The sequence below is a fragment of the Peromyscus californicus genome, unplaced genomic scaffold (assembly GCF_007827085.1).
Source record: "Peromyscus californicus insignis strain IS unplaced genomic scaffold, ASM782708v3 Scaffold_23__1_contigs__length_62951481, whole genome shotgun sequence".
In the NCBI taxonomy this organism is placed as follows: domain Eukaryota; kingdom Metazoa; phylum Chordata; class Mammalia; order Rodentia; family Cricetidae; genus Peromyscus; species Peromyscus californicus.
Window position 1 is genome coordinate 16322575 of NW_026294534.1, and position 16224 is coordinate 16338798.

At 42.7% G+C, this 16224-nt stretch overlaps 1 protein-coding gene across 3 annotated transcripts in view; it reads left to right on the top strand.

The window, feature by feature from the left end:
- The window catches only part of Zmat4 (zinc finger matrin-type 4), a 388695-nt gene that overhangs the window by 243972 nt on the left and 128499 nt on the right, over nt 1-16224 (top strand). The gene's annotated exons all lie outside the window — the stretch shown is intronic.

Sequence of the window (16224 nt, forward strand, 5' to 3'; positions counted from 1 at the left end):
TGAAAACATTCTAAATACGGTTAAGCTATGTGAAGCTGAGTAGACGGACTCTAGCTTAATAATAATAAAATCGGTAACCAAAGCTGGTAATTGTAAAGCTATTATATCAGAAGCATCAGACTCATTGTTTCATTTAATCTTTTGTGTTTTGTCATGCATAGAGCATAGTAATGTATTATTATTAGGACCATCTAACTGAAGAAGAAGACGCAGAGACCTGCAAGTGAGAATCTTGCATTGTGCACAGTCAGAATTGAAAAGCAAAAGCTAGGAAGATTGTAGGTACCAGGACTTTGCTCTGCTCTCTGATGGTAAGTAATGCTTCATGAAATGACTTGCTGGTTTTAGCTCACTTCCTGAGGACAGCAGTTCAAACTCTAGGGCTTACACTAGGTAGATCTAGGTAGATCAGAAGCAGCACAGCCACAAGGAGAGTTATTTATACTCTTGAAATGGATCATTTTTCATTTGTAGGGTCAATGAGCAGTACAGGAATGGGAAAAAATCAGCTATGGCCTTGACCACTCAGCCTCAGTGTGTGTATTGACTGTACATTCCTCTTTGTCTTTGTTCCCTGAGGGAAAGGCAATAGAGCTTCACGAATCTTCCATGAATTTCCATGCGAGACACAGACTTGCTTATTTGAGTTCTCTGTGGAATGAATAAAGATCAGGGTATTCTAGGTCTGTTTGAAAGTTACATAAATTCAAATGTTGAATAATGTATGCACTCCAGGTTCTATCCACACCTCCTATTTGCATATAAGATTTTATATACCATTGCAGTTCTAGCCTCTGATTCAGGTTACTTGGATTGCTTGGCATAATCTGTCTCGATACTTGTTTTCATACCTACGCACAAATATAAGAAATAGCTTTGTAGAATTGCAAATCATCTCATTTTCCTTTTCTGGGACCTGAAACTTAGAGGGTAGAATCGTCCATCCAGGAGGTGCAGGTGGTTGACAGCAGAAATATTCTTTTCTTGTAATTATCCCTTTAGGACATCGTTTGGAGATCATACCACTCAGTTCCTGGACCACTTTCTGGTCCCTAGGGCTTAATTGCATCAGTCCTGTGCATGAGCTGAGTTGAGGATTTTTGGACATGACTTGTCCTCTGGATCACAGTACGTTTGGAACAATGATTAGATCAAGTTTCCTGGACTTTTGCAGTTTGACTGAAGATACTAGATCAATGATTGGCCTGAGTTAAGGGTTTTAACACTACAACTACTGTCCTTCCCCCCTCCCTGCAAAGCCAAACTCTGGAATTTAATCATCTTCTATACAAATAATTCCTTTTTTGAAAGTTACTCACTTTGCCACTGGTTCAGAGTGAAAATGGGACACCAAGAAGCAAACACCATCAAGTTCTGTGAGAATGAGAAGGGAAGGCTGTCCATCTCGGCACTGACACTGAGAAAAGTTTGCTCTAGAAGATTGCTCCAGTGATGTCAGTGAGAGGTGATGCTAGGGGCATGTGATCTCTAGGCCCATTGTCACATAAGCAGGTGACTGGACTTCCAGCCCTGATGTTGCTACTGTAAAATATAGTTGTAAACAGAGAGGAGATTGAAGCTTTGCCTGCCTTCAGACTCAACTATCATGTTCCCTGAAGGCTCAGAAGTTTAACAGCCTGTCATTTAAGACTCACTGAATAGTGAGGATCTTGTTGTGAACGAGAGGTACCATATGAATGTTGACTACCATACAACTGCTATCTTAAGTGATAATTCACAGATCCTTTTAACTGCCATGAACTCAACATTTCTCTTTTGGGTGATCAAGAGACCTTCAAGACAGTAGAGGACTTAAGCAGCCTTTTGCCTGTGGCTGGTCCTCTATTGCAGAAAGAGTTCCCTAACCATGTCTATGGTGACGCACAGCAGAACAGTAAGATGATCAAGTTACTGTCAGCAGGAAATGTGGCTGGTCTTAGGATGCCCACACAGAATGAATACATTGCTATTCAGGTGAAACGGTCATTCACCTAGCAATGGTAGGAGCCCAGACCATGTCTAGTCTGTGAAACTGAGAAGGCGCTCATAAAGTAGGCATGATACCTGAAATAATGAACAGTGAACATTCAGAACATCTTTATTCCTTAAAACACCCACAGACTTTGAATGCCAGCCTTAAGACACTGTGTTTCCCCTTGGTTTTATAAGCATACCTAACAGGAGCTGTGTTCAAATGAAGTAAGCATTGTATTGTTTTATATTTAGAAAATAGATTTAAATTTTCTCTGACCTTGAAGATTGGTGAAAAGGCCAGCTCCAGCCAGTGCCTGGGGCTCCTCCTCTCTCTTTAGGGCTGCAGAAGCAGGCTGTGAATACGATCAGTGATATCTCTGCCTCTAAGCTTGGGCCGCTTTGTGATGACGTCACTGGCCACCAGGTGAGTGAAGTTGGGTACTTCACCTCAACAGACTGTCCACTTGGCCCCAGGACTTTTCTAGAAGTGGGTCTCTCTCACCTGTCTTCCTCAGAAGGCCTTGCACTGAGGAGGCAAGAGACTCTCATTGAAGGTGTCAGCTTCCCCATTCCGAGCTCTGGAAGACAAGACCAAGGCTTCCCCATAGGCATTTCTGAAGAGCCCCTCATACCTGCTCTGAACTGTTCTTGGGCTGCTCAGAGTTCTAGTGATACTTAGGACCCTGCCTTTCCTCTCTTGTCCCTATAAAGCCCATTTGTTTCCTGACAACGACAGTGGGCATACCCCACGTTCACATTCAGATCCCTTCTCTTCTCACACTACTCATCATAAATACCATGGTTCACTGGGTCCTAGGGTAGGAAAGCCAGACCTCTGGTTTTAGCTTTGTGTTTAGAATACAGTAGAAAACATGTTCATTTTTATCAAGTGAGTCAACAGCAAGTTGGCTCAAGAAAACTGAAGTATACAATTTCTTTATTTTTTTTTCCTTTTTAACTCAGATAGGCTTTAAAGAAACTGCTTCTCTGGTGGATTTCCTGCTAAGTGATTTCCACTTGTCCATGGAGTGCCTGGGAATTCACGACTTTAAATTTACCCAAGATTTTCAAGAGCATTTTGTTGTATTATGAGTCACAAAGGGGAGATTAAGGGTACCCTAGTAAGTCTTTCAGTCCCTCTGCAGGCCTACCTAACAACAGATTCTTGTTGTTAGGTAGGGGTGGCTACAGGCAGGATCCAGGAATTTTGAGCAAAGGCCTCAAGAGTGGGAAGTTAGGGAGGACACTGAGGCTGGCAGTCCCCAGTCATCTGTATAATTGATTGCCACCAGATTGCTACCTGTTGAGATACTTGCCTGAGAAGTGGACACAAGCTGAAACCCATTTATCTTCCCACGATTCTACCTTGATTACTATGAACTGCTAATCATTAGCCTCATCATTTTGCTTTCAGCCAGTACCATAGCTGAGACCTGAATGCCTGGACTTCCCATTTTCAGTTAGTAAATCTAATACATACAGAGTATTGGGGCAGGGGGTGGGGGTAGGGAACTAACTCTGGGTGTAAAAGCATTTTACCATATACTTTTTTTTAACATAAAGGGGCAAGTTAATTCACACATTTCATGAATCCTGATGTTCAGTATTTAAGAATCTTGCTTTTCAAAGTGTTTATACCCCATCCAGAGATGGAACAAGTTTACAAAATCCAATCTTATCCGCTTGTTTCCGGAGAGATTCCATTTCATTTGAGTCCCACAGCCTGTTTGTTTTGACAGCCTTCCTCTGTTCCGCTGGAAATAATGGTGCTGAAGTCTTGCCCCTCCTTCAGTTACCAACTGCAGTCAACATGCCTGCATTAAGTACCTCTCTTCTAAAGGCCTGCTCTTCCTGGCCCACTCTGCTTCCCTCTTTCTAGCTGCTTTGGAAAATAGATGACCAACAGGCCAAATTCCCTCATCTCCAGTGTGTCTCAAGTATTATTAAGTCATACTTTAGCCTCTCTTCTTCCGGTTTAAGTAGCTTTAAATCTTCAGCCTGTGAAGCTTGCCTTTGTAAACCATCTCTCTGGCTCTTACATACCCTCCCTATTATTCTATCAGGCATCTTGTTCGGTTTTGGAAGAGTCTTGGGTCTCTAGATCGACAACAGATCTATGGCCAGCTACATGAACACTCATCTTCGCGCTGGCCTGACCTTTGCCAGCTCAGCCAGTTTCAGGATAGATAGCAATGTGAAAGGAAGGGAAGATCGTGAACAGTGAAGAGGTTTGGGTTCCAGCCTGGCTACACACACATCTTCACACAGACGCAGAAGCCACACGAGGAGGGCCTCAGTGGAACGAAAACCCATATAAAAATCACCTTACCTAGAGCTGTGCATTTGAGTTGAGTGTGATTGTAATTTCAAAATTTACATTGCTTTTTATTAGTTGACTTCATGATCTTCTTCTTAGAAAACATATAGACATTTAGTAAAAATAGTTCTGGGAAACCGGGTCAAAATATGTCCATTCTGGCACTGAAGTTCATGAGGTGTGCTGCCTGCCTGGTGCAGAACACAGTGCCGGCTGTGATGAAAATGAGCTAATGGGACCTGCTGGGGAAGGTTACCATGAAAGTGAGCCCATGCCATAGACTGTCCCCCACAGTGACTGTTGCCACCTGAGAGGCACCTGCAAAGCTCTAAAGCCTGCTGTTAGCTTCTCTCACCCAAGGGCATTTTGAGCCAGTTAGTGAGGCCAGAGAACAAAGATAGCTGGACCTCCCTCAGCTAATTCGAGCGCCCAGCCAAGACTGAAAGCCACTGAGTCCTTAATCCCAATTTCCCAAGTTTATTTCGTGTATGAGACTTTTATAGAATATAGACTTCCATCCGTTGGTCGAGGAACAAACGACCTGAGATTAACCCACTGACAGAAGATGTGTATTCTTGGTGGAGGCACACCCTGGGGAGCAGACTTGAACTAGCTGTTCTCTCACTGGCTGTCCTTGGCACACATAGCTATGGTGATATTTTATTTGTACTGAAATGTGATTTTATTTGTATGTTAATAAATAAAGTTGCCTGGGGGTCAGAGCTATTAGAGTCATAGCGAAAGCTGGGCGGTGGTGGTGCCTTTAATCCCAACACTTGGTAGGCAGAGCTAGGTAGATCTCTGTGTGTTCAAGGATACAGCCAGCATTGGAGACACACGCCTTTAATCTCAATACCAACCATAGAAGACCTGGAGGTCTGTACAGACAGGCAGTGATGAGGCAGTCATGTGGTTGGGTTTACAACCAATGAGAAGGCAGAACAAAGTCTTTATAAAGACAGGCACACAGGAAGTAGGTCTATTTCAGAGAGGTCTCTTGGCTGAAGAGGCTAACTGCGGCAGGTGGGTAAGGCTCTTAGCTCTGATCTCTTGGCTTTCTTCTTTGCATTGGTTCTGTGTTTCTTATTTAATAAGACGGTTGGTTACATCTACACATAGCCTCATCAAAAGAAATTATTCTTGTTCTTCATGGACACAGCCTCTGTCGTTACTATGATGTAACAGTAATGATGTGCGTTGATGAAACCGTTGTGAAATTAATGACAATGGGTGAATGCGCTTGATAATGTATGCTTTGTGTAGGTCCTCTGGGGGAATGAACTAACTGAATGATTTTTTCCAACGTTTATCTGGAGAGACTTGTCGAGCCTAAAAACTCCTTCCTTATTGATACTTGTAGCTAGAGTTTTCCTGCCTGGCCCACAGTCAGGACAAATCTCTCTCACCTGCCAGTCCCACAGCCACTCAGACCCAACCAAGTAAACACAGAGACTTATATTGCTTACAAACTGTATGGCCGTGGCAGGTTTCTTGCTAACTGTTCTTACAGCTTAAATTAATCCATTTCTATAAGTCTGTACCTTGCCACATGACTCGTGACTTACCGGCATCTTCACATGCTGTTTCTCATCGTGGCGGCTGGCAGTGTCTCTCTGACTCAGCCTTCCACTTCCCAGTTTTATTCTCCTTCTTGTCCCACCTACACTTCCTGCCTAGCCAATGGCCAATCAGTGTTTTATTTATTGACTAATTAGCAACACATTTGCCATACAGACCATCCCACAGCAGACACTCATCCTCTGTTCACCAACCTCGCTGCTCAATTTGAACAGCAGTGACAGAAACCTGGGGCTTCACATTCTTAGAGACCAGGGGATCTTAGCATCTAACACTCTGGCTGCTCTAGGTGTAAATGTTGGGAGAGACCTGCCCTGTCTTGGAGTATAGCAGCTCATCTGCATCCACGTGTGATCACATGACGTTCCAGAGTTGCTTTGGAGTTTTACAGAGCTGAGTCAGGAGAGTGTCAACTCTCAAGTTTGTTTCTATCTAAGTAGCAGTGAAGGAATGTTTCACCCTCTGATTATCTGCGAATAGATGCAAACACTATGCACACATAGCTAGTATTGTACTTTTAATATAAAGTAGAGTCAATTTTCATAGCTTGAAAACCATAGAATATTGAGGTCAATGCTAACTTCAGAGTATATGCATGAGGAACCTCAGTATTGTAGTTAAGCAGAGAAGCCAGGAACCCCCTTCTGTGGAGGGAGGTGGTGTGGGTGGAGAAAAGCAGGTGTGTCTGTGGGAGTTCTGCTCAAAGAACAAGTCCAGGCTCCCTTCCCATCAGGACTTCCAAATGTTCTGCTTTTCCCAGCCCTGGGCTGCAAGGCTGCTTCTCTCTTTTTCCAGATTGAGTTGTGGTGCTATATCTTGGCCACGCTTCTAGCCCTGATCACTATTCTCATCTCTGATTCCTCTATAAATATTCATGGGCTATAAGAAATGATCCAGAAAGCGGCTTCTCCAGTTGAATAGCTGATGCTGTAGGATAAGTAAATTATTCCCTACTCCTGAGTGTAGGGTAAGGGTTGGGTGCCCTGGGAGTGTTGACAGAAGAAGAGCCCCAGCTGGTGCCAGGGCCAGGTGTCAGCTGCTCAGGCCTCCTGCTGCTCTGACCTCAGCTTCTGCGATTGAGGTAACTAACGTGTCTGTCTCAGACACTTTCTGGGAGCAGATTTTGCGAGGTGGTGAAGCAACCAGTTCCTGGCAGCAAGACCGTCGTGCTTGTCTTGAATGTTGCCTCTTCCTCATGCCAAAGAAGGGGTCTAAAGCTAGGAGCTGTCATCCTGTCTACAGGTATCTGCTTAACAGGTGGTTAGTTGATTCTGACCCAAGCAATAAGCAAGATAGTTCAACCTTGAATAGGATTGCACTTTTTCTTATGGATCCAAAAATATTCAAGAAGAGTTCCAGACTTAGACAACTCATGAATTTTACATTGTGCGCCATTCTGAATAGAGTCATGAAATCTCTCCTCCTGCTCTGTCTTGCTCAGGTTGTCAATCACCCTTGGGTGCAAGGTATCAAAGCTGCCTAGGCTCCGTCTATGTCCACTACTGAGTAGCCACCATGGACATCATATAGACTACCATGGAATCACAGTGCTGATGTTCAAATGACCCTATGTTTAGTCAAGAATGGCCCCAAAGTGCAAGAGTAATGGTGCTGGCCATTCAGAGGTGTCAACTTACATCATTAAGTGCGTCCATTAAAGGGAATGGTAAACAATCTCAATTATATATATATATATATTCTAAATGTGCTAAGAGCTATAGCAGTAGTGAGACATTGAACATTGAGAGACCTGGGGTCTCAGAACCATATCCCACACCACTGCCATAGAGGCACCATGTCAGAATTCTTTTTTTTTTTCTTTTGGTTTTTCAAGACAGGGTTTCTCTGTGTAGCTTTGGTGCCTGTCCTGGATCTCACTCTGTAGACCAGGCTGGCCTTGAACTCACAGAGATCCACCTGACTCTGCCTCCCAAGTGCTGGGATTAAAGACGTGCACCACCACCGCCCAGGAATTCTTAATATATCTGAAAATGTGCTGCAGTAGGCATCTTTATAATTTTTCTTCTATGCCCTCCAGTCAAAAGAAATACTTCTCAGATACATTTACCAAATAGTTAGATCTAAACAATTTAATAACTCTTTTAATAACTCGGACATTTGAAAATATAATACAAATCAAATGAGAGAAAATCTTTTCACTTTATTTTTAAATAACCTTTCTGACCAATGAAGATCTTTGTCTGCTGGACACTGTATGTAGCATCACAAAGTTTGGTAACAAACATGGATACCTCCTCATTGGTCAGTTAGATTAGTTCTGGATAACATCCACAAGTCCAGCTTCCCAGAAACAGGGAATGACTGAAAGGGACATGGTATCTAATGGTGAAAATGTAGGTTACCCTGAGCAAGTGATTCTTGTGGGATCCAAAAGACTTTACTGTCTTCAGATTTTAAAACCCCTTACAGATTTTGTATGAGTTCCTTGCATTATCTCAGACCAGCTCCACCAAGGAATTGGGAACTGTGACCACAGCCAAAGCTTTTGCCACTCCTAGGGATCGGAGCCTCTTCCCTGTGCAGAGTCTGCAGACCAACTGTCACGATGCCTTCTCTGGGAGAAACACATTTTCCTGAGCCATCTGCAGAGAGCCATGTTCAGTGATTCAGTGGCAGCCATTATACCAAGTCAGGGGGTGCCCTAAGCAAGGTTTCATTCTTTCTTGGATGCAAATGAAGTTGTAGAGACCGAATTGCTTTCGTCCCTTAACAAGAACATGCCATGTTCAGGTCCAGTTCCTGGCACCTGAGACGGATCAGTGAGCAAGCAGATAATAACCCCTTGTCCTGTGGAACTTACATTCTTAACTCTTGTTGGTATGAGAAAGTAATAAAAGGCTTTTCATCCCCTCTAAAGTTCTATGTGATTAGCTTATTTTCCATACACGAAGATCCTGCAGAAAATAGATGCACTTAAGATATTTAGAGCCCAATCAGGGATTGAAACTGGAGGGAATTATTCTGTACTAATGAAAACCGGTGATCTATGACTATTGTCTTAATGAAGACTGATAACATGTGCAGGGGGATGGGTGAGGAAGCGAGCTATGTTAGCAGACTGATTATGCTAAGAGTGTTGACACACAACTGAATCAGAGTGACAGTTCCGTGAAACCATCATCCTCTTCATTTATTCTTGGGAAATACACAACGGTATACAGGCTTGAAACATCAAATACTATAGTGTTTAATTTATAGTGTGGCATGTTATTTTTTTTCTCTCATGGCACAGGGAACAGAATTCGTTTCAGGGTCTCTCTTATGAGAAGAGGAGGGGTACTTTATCTAAATAATTAGAACCCCTTTTGGTCTTTTAAAATACTGTGAAAACTGCTTTTCTCCTCTGGGTCTTCTGGGAAAGGAGAAGACACAGGTACTCTTACATTATATTCTGGCCACGCTACCTTTCTTCCACCTTATTTCCAGGAAAATCAACAACAAATTAATAAATAAGTCATTGCAAATGAAATCTTCAGAGATTTAAGACCTGGTGTGGTGCCGCAAGTCTCCAGAGTCATGTTTTCCAGGCTATACCAAAGCATGGTAGTATGAAATGTAGCCTACAAATAATTTATAAAATAAAAATGCTTGCTTCTGCACTGATGAGTATATATACATGAATATTAAAAAATTCATAATCCACAGGAGAAACAAGCATTGCTAAGATATTTTGATTTGTACCCTTACAGTATTTATACATAGGTGGATGTTGTATGTGTATGTGGACACATCATTTCCTGAATGATTTGGTTTTATACCTTATGCAGAATCCTTTAGTTTATGTTCTATCCTGGGAATTTCTCTAGGTCACATGATACATTCTTAAAACATGGTCATATTGTTTTTTTTTCCTATTGCAATGTATTTCAAAATATGGATGTCCGCATCACCTATGATGAATATAGCTTCTTTGTTAGCTCTGTAAGGTTGTTTTGTTGACATTCTCAAAGCTTTCAAATTTAGCTTTCAGAAGATATTTATTAAAACATAAAATAGACTCGAAGTAAATGTGAGCAAAAAGTCCATGGTGCTCTTCTTTCCTCCCTACTTCCTTCCTCCCTCCCTCCCTTTCTTTCCTCCCTCCCTCCCTCCCTCCCTCCCTCCCTCCTTTTCTTTCTTTCCTCCCTCTCTCCTTCCCTCCCTCCCTCCTTCCCTTCTTTCCTTCATCATCTGTGTATCAAACACACCCCAGGTGGTGTGCAAGGGATCTGAGTATAAATGGCTCCTCCCATGGGGCAGGGAGTTGAGTCAGGTACCTGCAGGAAGGATCAGGATAGCTTAGCAATGAAGCTGCAGATTTGCACTGAGAGATGTGTCTTCAGTCAGCACTTAATGATCCAGTCAGATGTACTAGCTACAGTATTTGGGAGTGTGTGACAATTGCTGAAGAGTTACTGCAGTCATGAATTTGAATTAAGATAAGAAAGAAGAAAGATGATCCATCATAAGCATTGGAAATCAATTTCTTTTAAGGGAAAAATGTACAATCTCAAATAATGCCCACTGAGAACAGATGCTGATGCCTGGGAAGTGCTTTTGGACTTGATGCGTTGGCTCATTTGGCCTCTTGGTCCCCAGGCGCCACTGGAAACCAGATGGCACAATTGTGCTGGTCACAGAGCAGATCTGGTCTTTGCTGTTTCCTGTGCTACTTCTTACTAGAGTGCTCTATGCTAAATAGTTCATCCCCTGAACTCCAAAGTGCACCAATGGCTAATTAAGAATTTGGGGCAGTTAAACTAAGAAAGTGGAAAACTGTTTAACACACAAGTGGGAAGGATTAGCATCATGAAGAAGAATGCCATGGTGAGACCACATACTTTAAGTGAAGCGGGTCCCTGGCTATGTCTCCATGGGATGAGATCCTTGTCAGAGCAGGCTGTACTTCGTTACTTCAACATTTAGAATAACATTGAGAATAAGTGAGAATGAGAAGAGGAGAATGAGGGGCAGTGTAAATGATTGGGATTCAGAGAGAGAGAGAGAGAGAGAGAGAGAGAGAGAGAGAGAGAGAGAGAGAGAGAGAAACTGAGAGGATGTGGGAGATGAGAAAAAGGGGTAATGAAGGCAGAGAGAGGAAGACAGAGAGAACAAGGGAGCTTAGCAGAGAGAAAATGAAGACAAATGAGAGAGGACTTGGCAGATGTGAGGACAGATGTGAGGAGGACCTGAGGGGGCAGAGAGAAAGGGAGAGGAGGTGTAGTCATCAATGTGGTTGGTGTTGAAGACCCCCCACCACGGTGGGAGCTGGGGATAGAAGTAGCTAGAGACTCATTGCCAGCTCAGCCTCCATGTTTTGATGCCCCCTTGATGTTCTGGTGGTAGATTCTGTTTGCTTCATTGAAACACCCATCCCAAACTTCTCACAGATTTTTTTTTCCTAGTGTGACATTAAGCCAGCTTTTTCCTCAGAAGTAGGGGTAGACCGACCTGGTTTTCCTGTTTCGGCCCTGAAAGTTCATATCTGGGAAACCTCCAAGTATCAGCCATTTTATGATAATTGCTACCTTCTCAGCGACTTTTTGACTAAAACGCCTGACTTAAGAAGAGGAATTATTCAACTCACAGTTTCAGAGGGTCTAGTCTATGGTTGCTTGTCCCCCATGCCAGGATAGAAAGGGCATCATGGTAAGTAGGGGAGGGCTGTACTTAAGACTGCTTCCTGGCAGACAAGAGGCAGGAGAGGAAATACAACAAGGGACCATGCTGATATGTAGCACCCAAAAGACCACCAACCTCCTCCAACTAGGCCCACCTCCTCCTCTTCTTGACCTCCTCAAGATGCTGTCAGATAAACCTACCAAGAGATGAATCCATTCACTACTTCAGAGCCTTCGGAATCTAATAGCCTCTGGAGACGCCATCGCAGACAAAACTTCCCCTAATGTCTGAGTCAGTCCTTAATCCAATCAAGTGTATCATCATAAGTGAAGATCACAGTACCATAACAGAAACCAGAGAGAAGGAGAGTTCAGACACCAGCATAGAACGTCCTGCTTGAAAGTCAAGTTTTTAGAACGGTGAGCGCAATTTGCAGTCTCTGAAATATACATAGGCCACTCCACAAAAATGGACAGAAATGAGAGAATAGTGGATCTCAACTTACCTAATTTAGTTTGAAAGAAAAAGGAAGCCTGGGGTGTGCATCCATACTTTGGCAAGCTGCTTAGCTGTCAAGCCCTCCCCTCCAACAGCTTGTCACACACAGCCTTGCTTATATTGACACTGACTATCATAACACCAAGTTCCTCAAGCCCTTCATGACACAATTTAGAAGCAAAAGGAAAATTTTTGCTTTCGTCTAAATGTACTTGCTTATAATGATGACCATTTATTTACTCATTGATTAATGAGTTGCTTCAATCATTCAATGAAAGACATGGATTGCACTCTACTAGCTGCTTACCACTCATGCAGAGGTGGGTTGCACGCAATACCTTGCTGCAGAGTAAAGCATTATTTTGTCAGCAGTGCAGATACTGAAAACATTTTTTGTCCTCGAATCAGCTCATGGTTTGTCAGAAAACACAGACAGGGGTCAAAGGTGCACATTATTCCAGGTTATTATTCGAGACAGCTCATCTAAAAACTTTCTGTTGAGATGCTGTTCCCTGGCAAACTTTGTTTAAGGTATGAAGAAGGGATATGAAATGTGTGTAGGGCCGTGACTCTTCTAAGTCAAGATTTGAGGGATGCTGTGTCCCAGCTGTTGGAATTCTTAGAGAAACTGGGGTCTCTGTGGGTTACTTTTCACTGGCTGCAAATCCATGACCTTCTGGTCAAAACATTGAGGCTGCAAGTGTTTTGAAACTGAGAAAATTCAGGATTTTGAACATGGACTGCCCCAGTTTACTGTCTATTGTGGTGATAAACGCCATAACCAAAAGCAACCTGGGGAAGAAAGGGTTTATTTCAGCTTACAGATGACTGTTCTTCATTGAGGAAATCCAAGGTAGGAGCTTGAAGTAGAAACCAAGGAGGAACAATGCATACTGACTTCCTCTCCATAGCTTGCTCAGCTAGCTTTTTTACACAACGCTGGCCCACCTGCCTAGAGGTGGCATTGCCCTCTGTGGACTGGGCCCTCCAACATCAATTAACAATGAAGGAAATTTCCCACAGACATGCCCACAGGCCAGACTGATGGAGGCAATTCCTCAGCTCAGGTTCCCTCTCTAAGTGACTCTAGTTTGTATCAAGTTGTCAATAAAAACTAACCAATGCCAGGTGGTGGTGGTGGCAGCGGCGGCGGTGGCGGCGGCGGCGGTGCACGCCTTTAATCCCAGCACTCAGGAGGCAGAGCCAGGTGGATCTCTGTGAGTTCGAGGCCAGCCTGGTCTACAAAGCGAGTTCCAGGAAAGGCGCAAAGCTACACAGAGAAACCCTGTCTCGAAAAACCAAAAAAAAAAAAAAAAAAAAAAACCCAAAACAAAAAAACTAACCAACACATATACTGATACATGCACCACATGGCATGCATATATGAACCTGGGGAAACAATTGATTAATAATTCCATCCAGTAGGCTTCTCACTAAGTGATATGTAGCCTATAAATACCATCACATGACTTCAGGCCAAGTTCTTGTAATAAATGAGCCACAGAGAAACTTGAGTTTTTATAGGTTTTTTTTTGAATTGCAACAAGGAATTATGGGTATAAACTAGATAAGACAATGAATACAAATGTATCTGTAAAAGTTTATCATCTCATTTCCCTTCCACACATCCACAAACACACATTTATATGATTACCAAGATTAAAAGTGGTTTTAAAAAATGCCGAGTGAATGGCATGGTGAAGGAATGCTTGTAAGTTTAGAGAAAGGAAAGGGAGCTCACTCTTAGGTTGTCAGGGCCTCATTGAGTAGATGAATTGAGGAGCATCCCATAGGCCAGTGTAGCAATAGGAAGAATACAGCCAGGCGCCACACGCCGACTGGTCAGAGTCACTTGACAGCGGGTGATCACAACAACTTCCTACTATCAAAGTGTCTCCTTGGGAAAGCAATCAAAATTGCTATTTAACTTTAACAATATTAATGTATAATATTAGCTGCTATTTTCTGAGAGCTATGTTTTCATAAAATGGAAACATAGATATGGCGGTTTTTTTTTCCTCTGCTGCTGATGCATATGTTATGAGGTTGTCTTTTTCATGGCGATCCAAAACAGATTGATGGTAGTTTGAGGAGGGGCTGTTTGTTCAAGACAGGGTTTCTCTGTGTAGCTTTGGAGCCTGTCCTGGAACTCACTCTGTAGCCCAGGCTGGCCTCAAACTCAGAGATCCACCGGCCTCTGCCACCTGAGTGCTGGGATTAAAGGTGTGTGCCACCACCACCTCCTGCTATTTTATGGTAATTTTAAAGGAAAATATGGCAGTACTTAGGACTATGGTTCTCAGCACTGAATGAACATTGGGAACATGAACCAGTGTTAGAATGGGGATGTGTATGAGAATATCCTTGGACTTGGTTCATATCCCCACCTATTCTGATGTGTTTGGTTAGAGGTTCAATCTGGGCATAGAGATATTAAGATTTAGATGAATCTAATGCTTAAATAAAAAAAAAATCCACTGGTTTTAAGTAGCTAATGTTTCTGGATTTAAATTTTAAAAGGGTAGGTGAAACCTGTATTGGATATTTTCTTACAATTAGAAAGAATACAAAAAATGTGGAATTAAAATAAAATTACATATCAACTAAAGAGTTTTTTTCAATCAAAGATAATCCGTATTCCTCTTTGTATTCATTTGGTTAGGATAGCACACTTTGGCCAAGCACTGTGGTATGATCCATGCACACACACATTTTATTAAAACTGAGAGACTGTGCTCCTCCTATATAATTTCTATATTTGGCATTGGGTCAAAGCTGTCAAAAAGAAAGTAATTCTGCAGCCTGTCCCATTCCCACCTGGTGAGTCTGTAAGCACAAATGTGCTAGCTTACACCCTGGCGTGTAGCTTTGTGGAAACTAGAGACGTCAGGAATCGGGAGTCACACAGCCCAGTGGTGCTGAAGCCCTGACCGGGACATGACTTTGATTCAAGGCTGTTTCCACCTTGGGGCCTTTACTTGCCTTCATAGGCCTTACAGGAATGGAAACTGCCTGGAGATGGGGAGAGGGATGGAAAAAGAGACCAAAGAGAAAGTTAAACTTTTGGAATTTGGTTGAGTACAAGCTATAACACCAAGAGAGGAGCAATGGCTTTCCTATGTGCCAGAGGGGCTATCTTTTTGATAGATTCTTTCTTGTGTGCCGTTCCTGTCCAGCTGTGGACTAGCAGGTATCAAGTATCAAGAATGACTGTGAAATCCCTTCTAGAGTTCAAAGAAAAGCAGTTGTGCTTCAGGAGTCAGCGTTCATTCTGACTGCAGATGTTTGATGTGCTTCCCATTGCTGGTAGCTGTGTATCTTCAGAAACCGATAAGGATGCAGGAAACTTTGGAAGCAAGGTGCAATTTCCTTGCGATAGGAGACAGATATCTTTTCATAGACAGGTCGACTGCATATTTGTGGCTTTCATTAGTGTTGCTAAGTCATGATGGAATGATACCAGATGGCAACCGAGACATATGGCCCACATTTGAGCTTCATTTCTGTATGGTTCCAGCTGACCAAATTCAGCAGGGAGGCTTTTAAAAAGCATTAAATGTATCAGAGTTCCTCCACACGTCGGCCCATTTAGTTTAATCTTAGCTACAACTATGATGAGCACTCAGAATAAAAAGGAAGTCTGCCTGAGACACTGTCATGATGCTGTACTGCATGGATGAAAATGTCATATAGCAAGTATGTTGTTGCTCATCAGTCACTTAACTCAAACATTAAAGGTCCCCCATAAAAACTTGGAAGCTTGAGGAGTTGATTAATTGGTTCTTTAACTTGTCTTTGATGTCCCAAGCTGTTGCTTTTCCTTGGAAGAATACCCTGATTGTCACAATTTTGTCAACTACAAATTCTTCTCATGGAGATTAGGGACACGTGGAAGAAGCTGTTAAATTGCTTATGGTTAATAAGCCAATGAGACTGAATACCACTTTCTTCCTCCAAAATATTTGGATTGAAATCTTTTTTTTTCTACAATGCAGTGCAATCCTTTATAAAAACAAAGAGGTGGCCTCCTGGTTTACTAAGCATGAAAGGGGTTCTTGGGGGTCTGAGAAGGAGCTCTGGCCTTGGAGCTTAAGTATTTGGTTCTGTGCCGTGCAATTTAACTACACCCCTCACCTTTATAGCATTCCCCTTGCTGTCTTTGAAGTCAATCATCTGAGAAATAGGGCAGTAACTCCAGGCGCACTCATTGTTAGGAGAGAAGCAATTTGTATGTT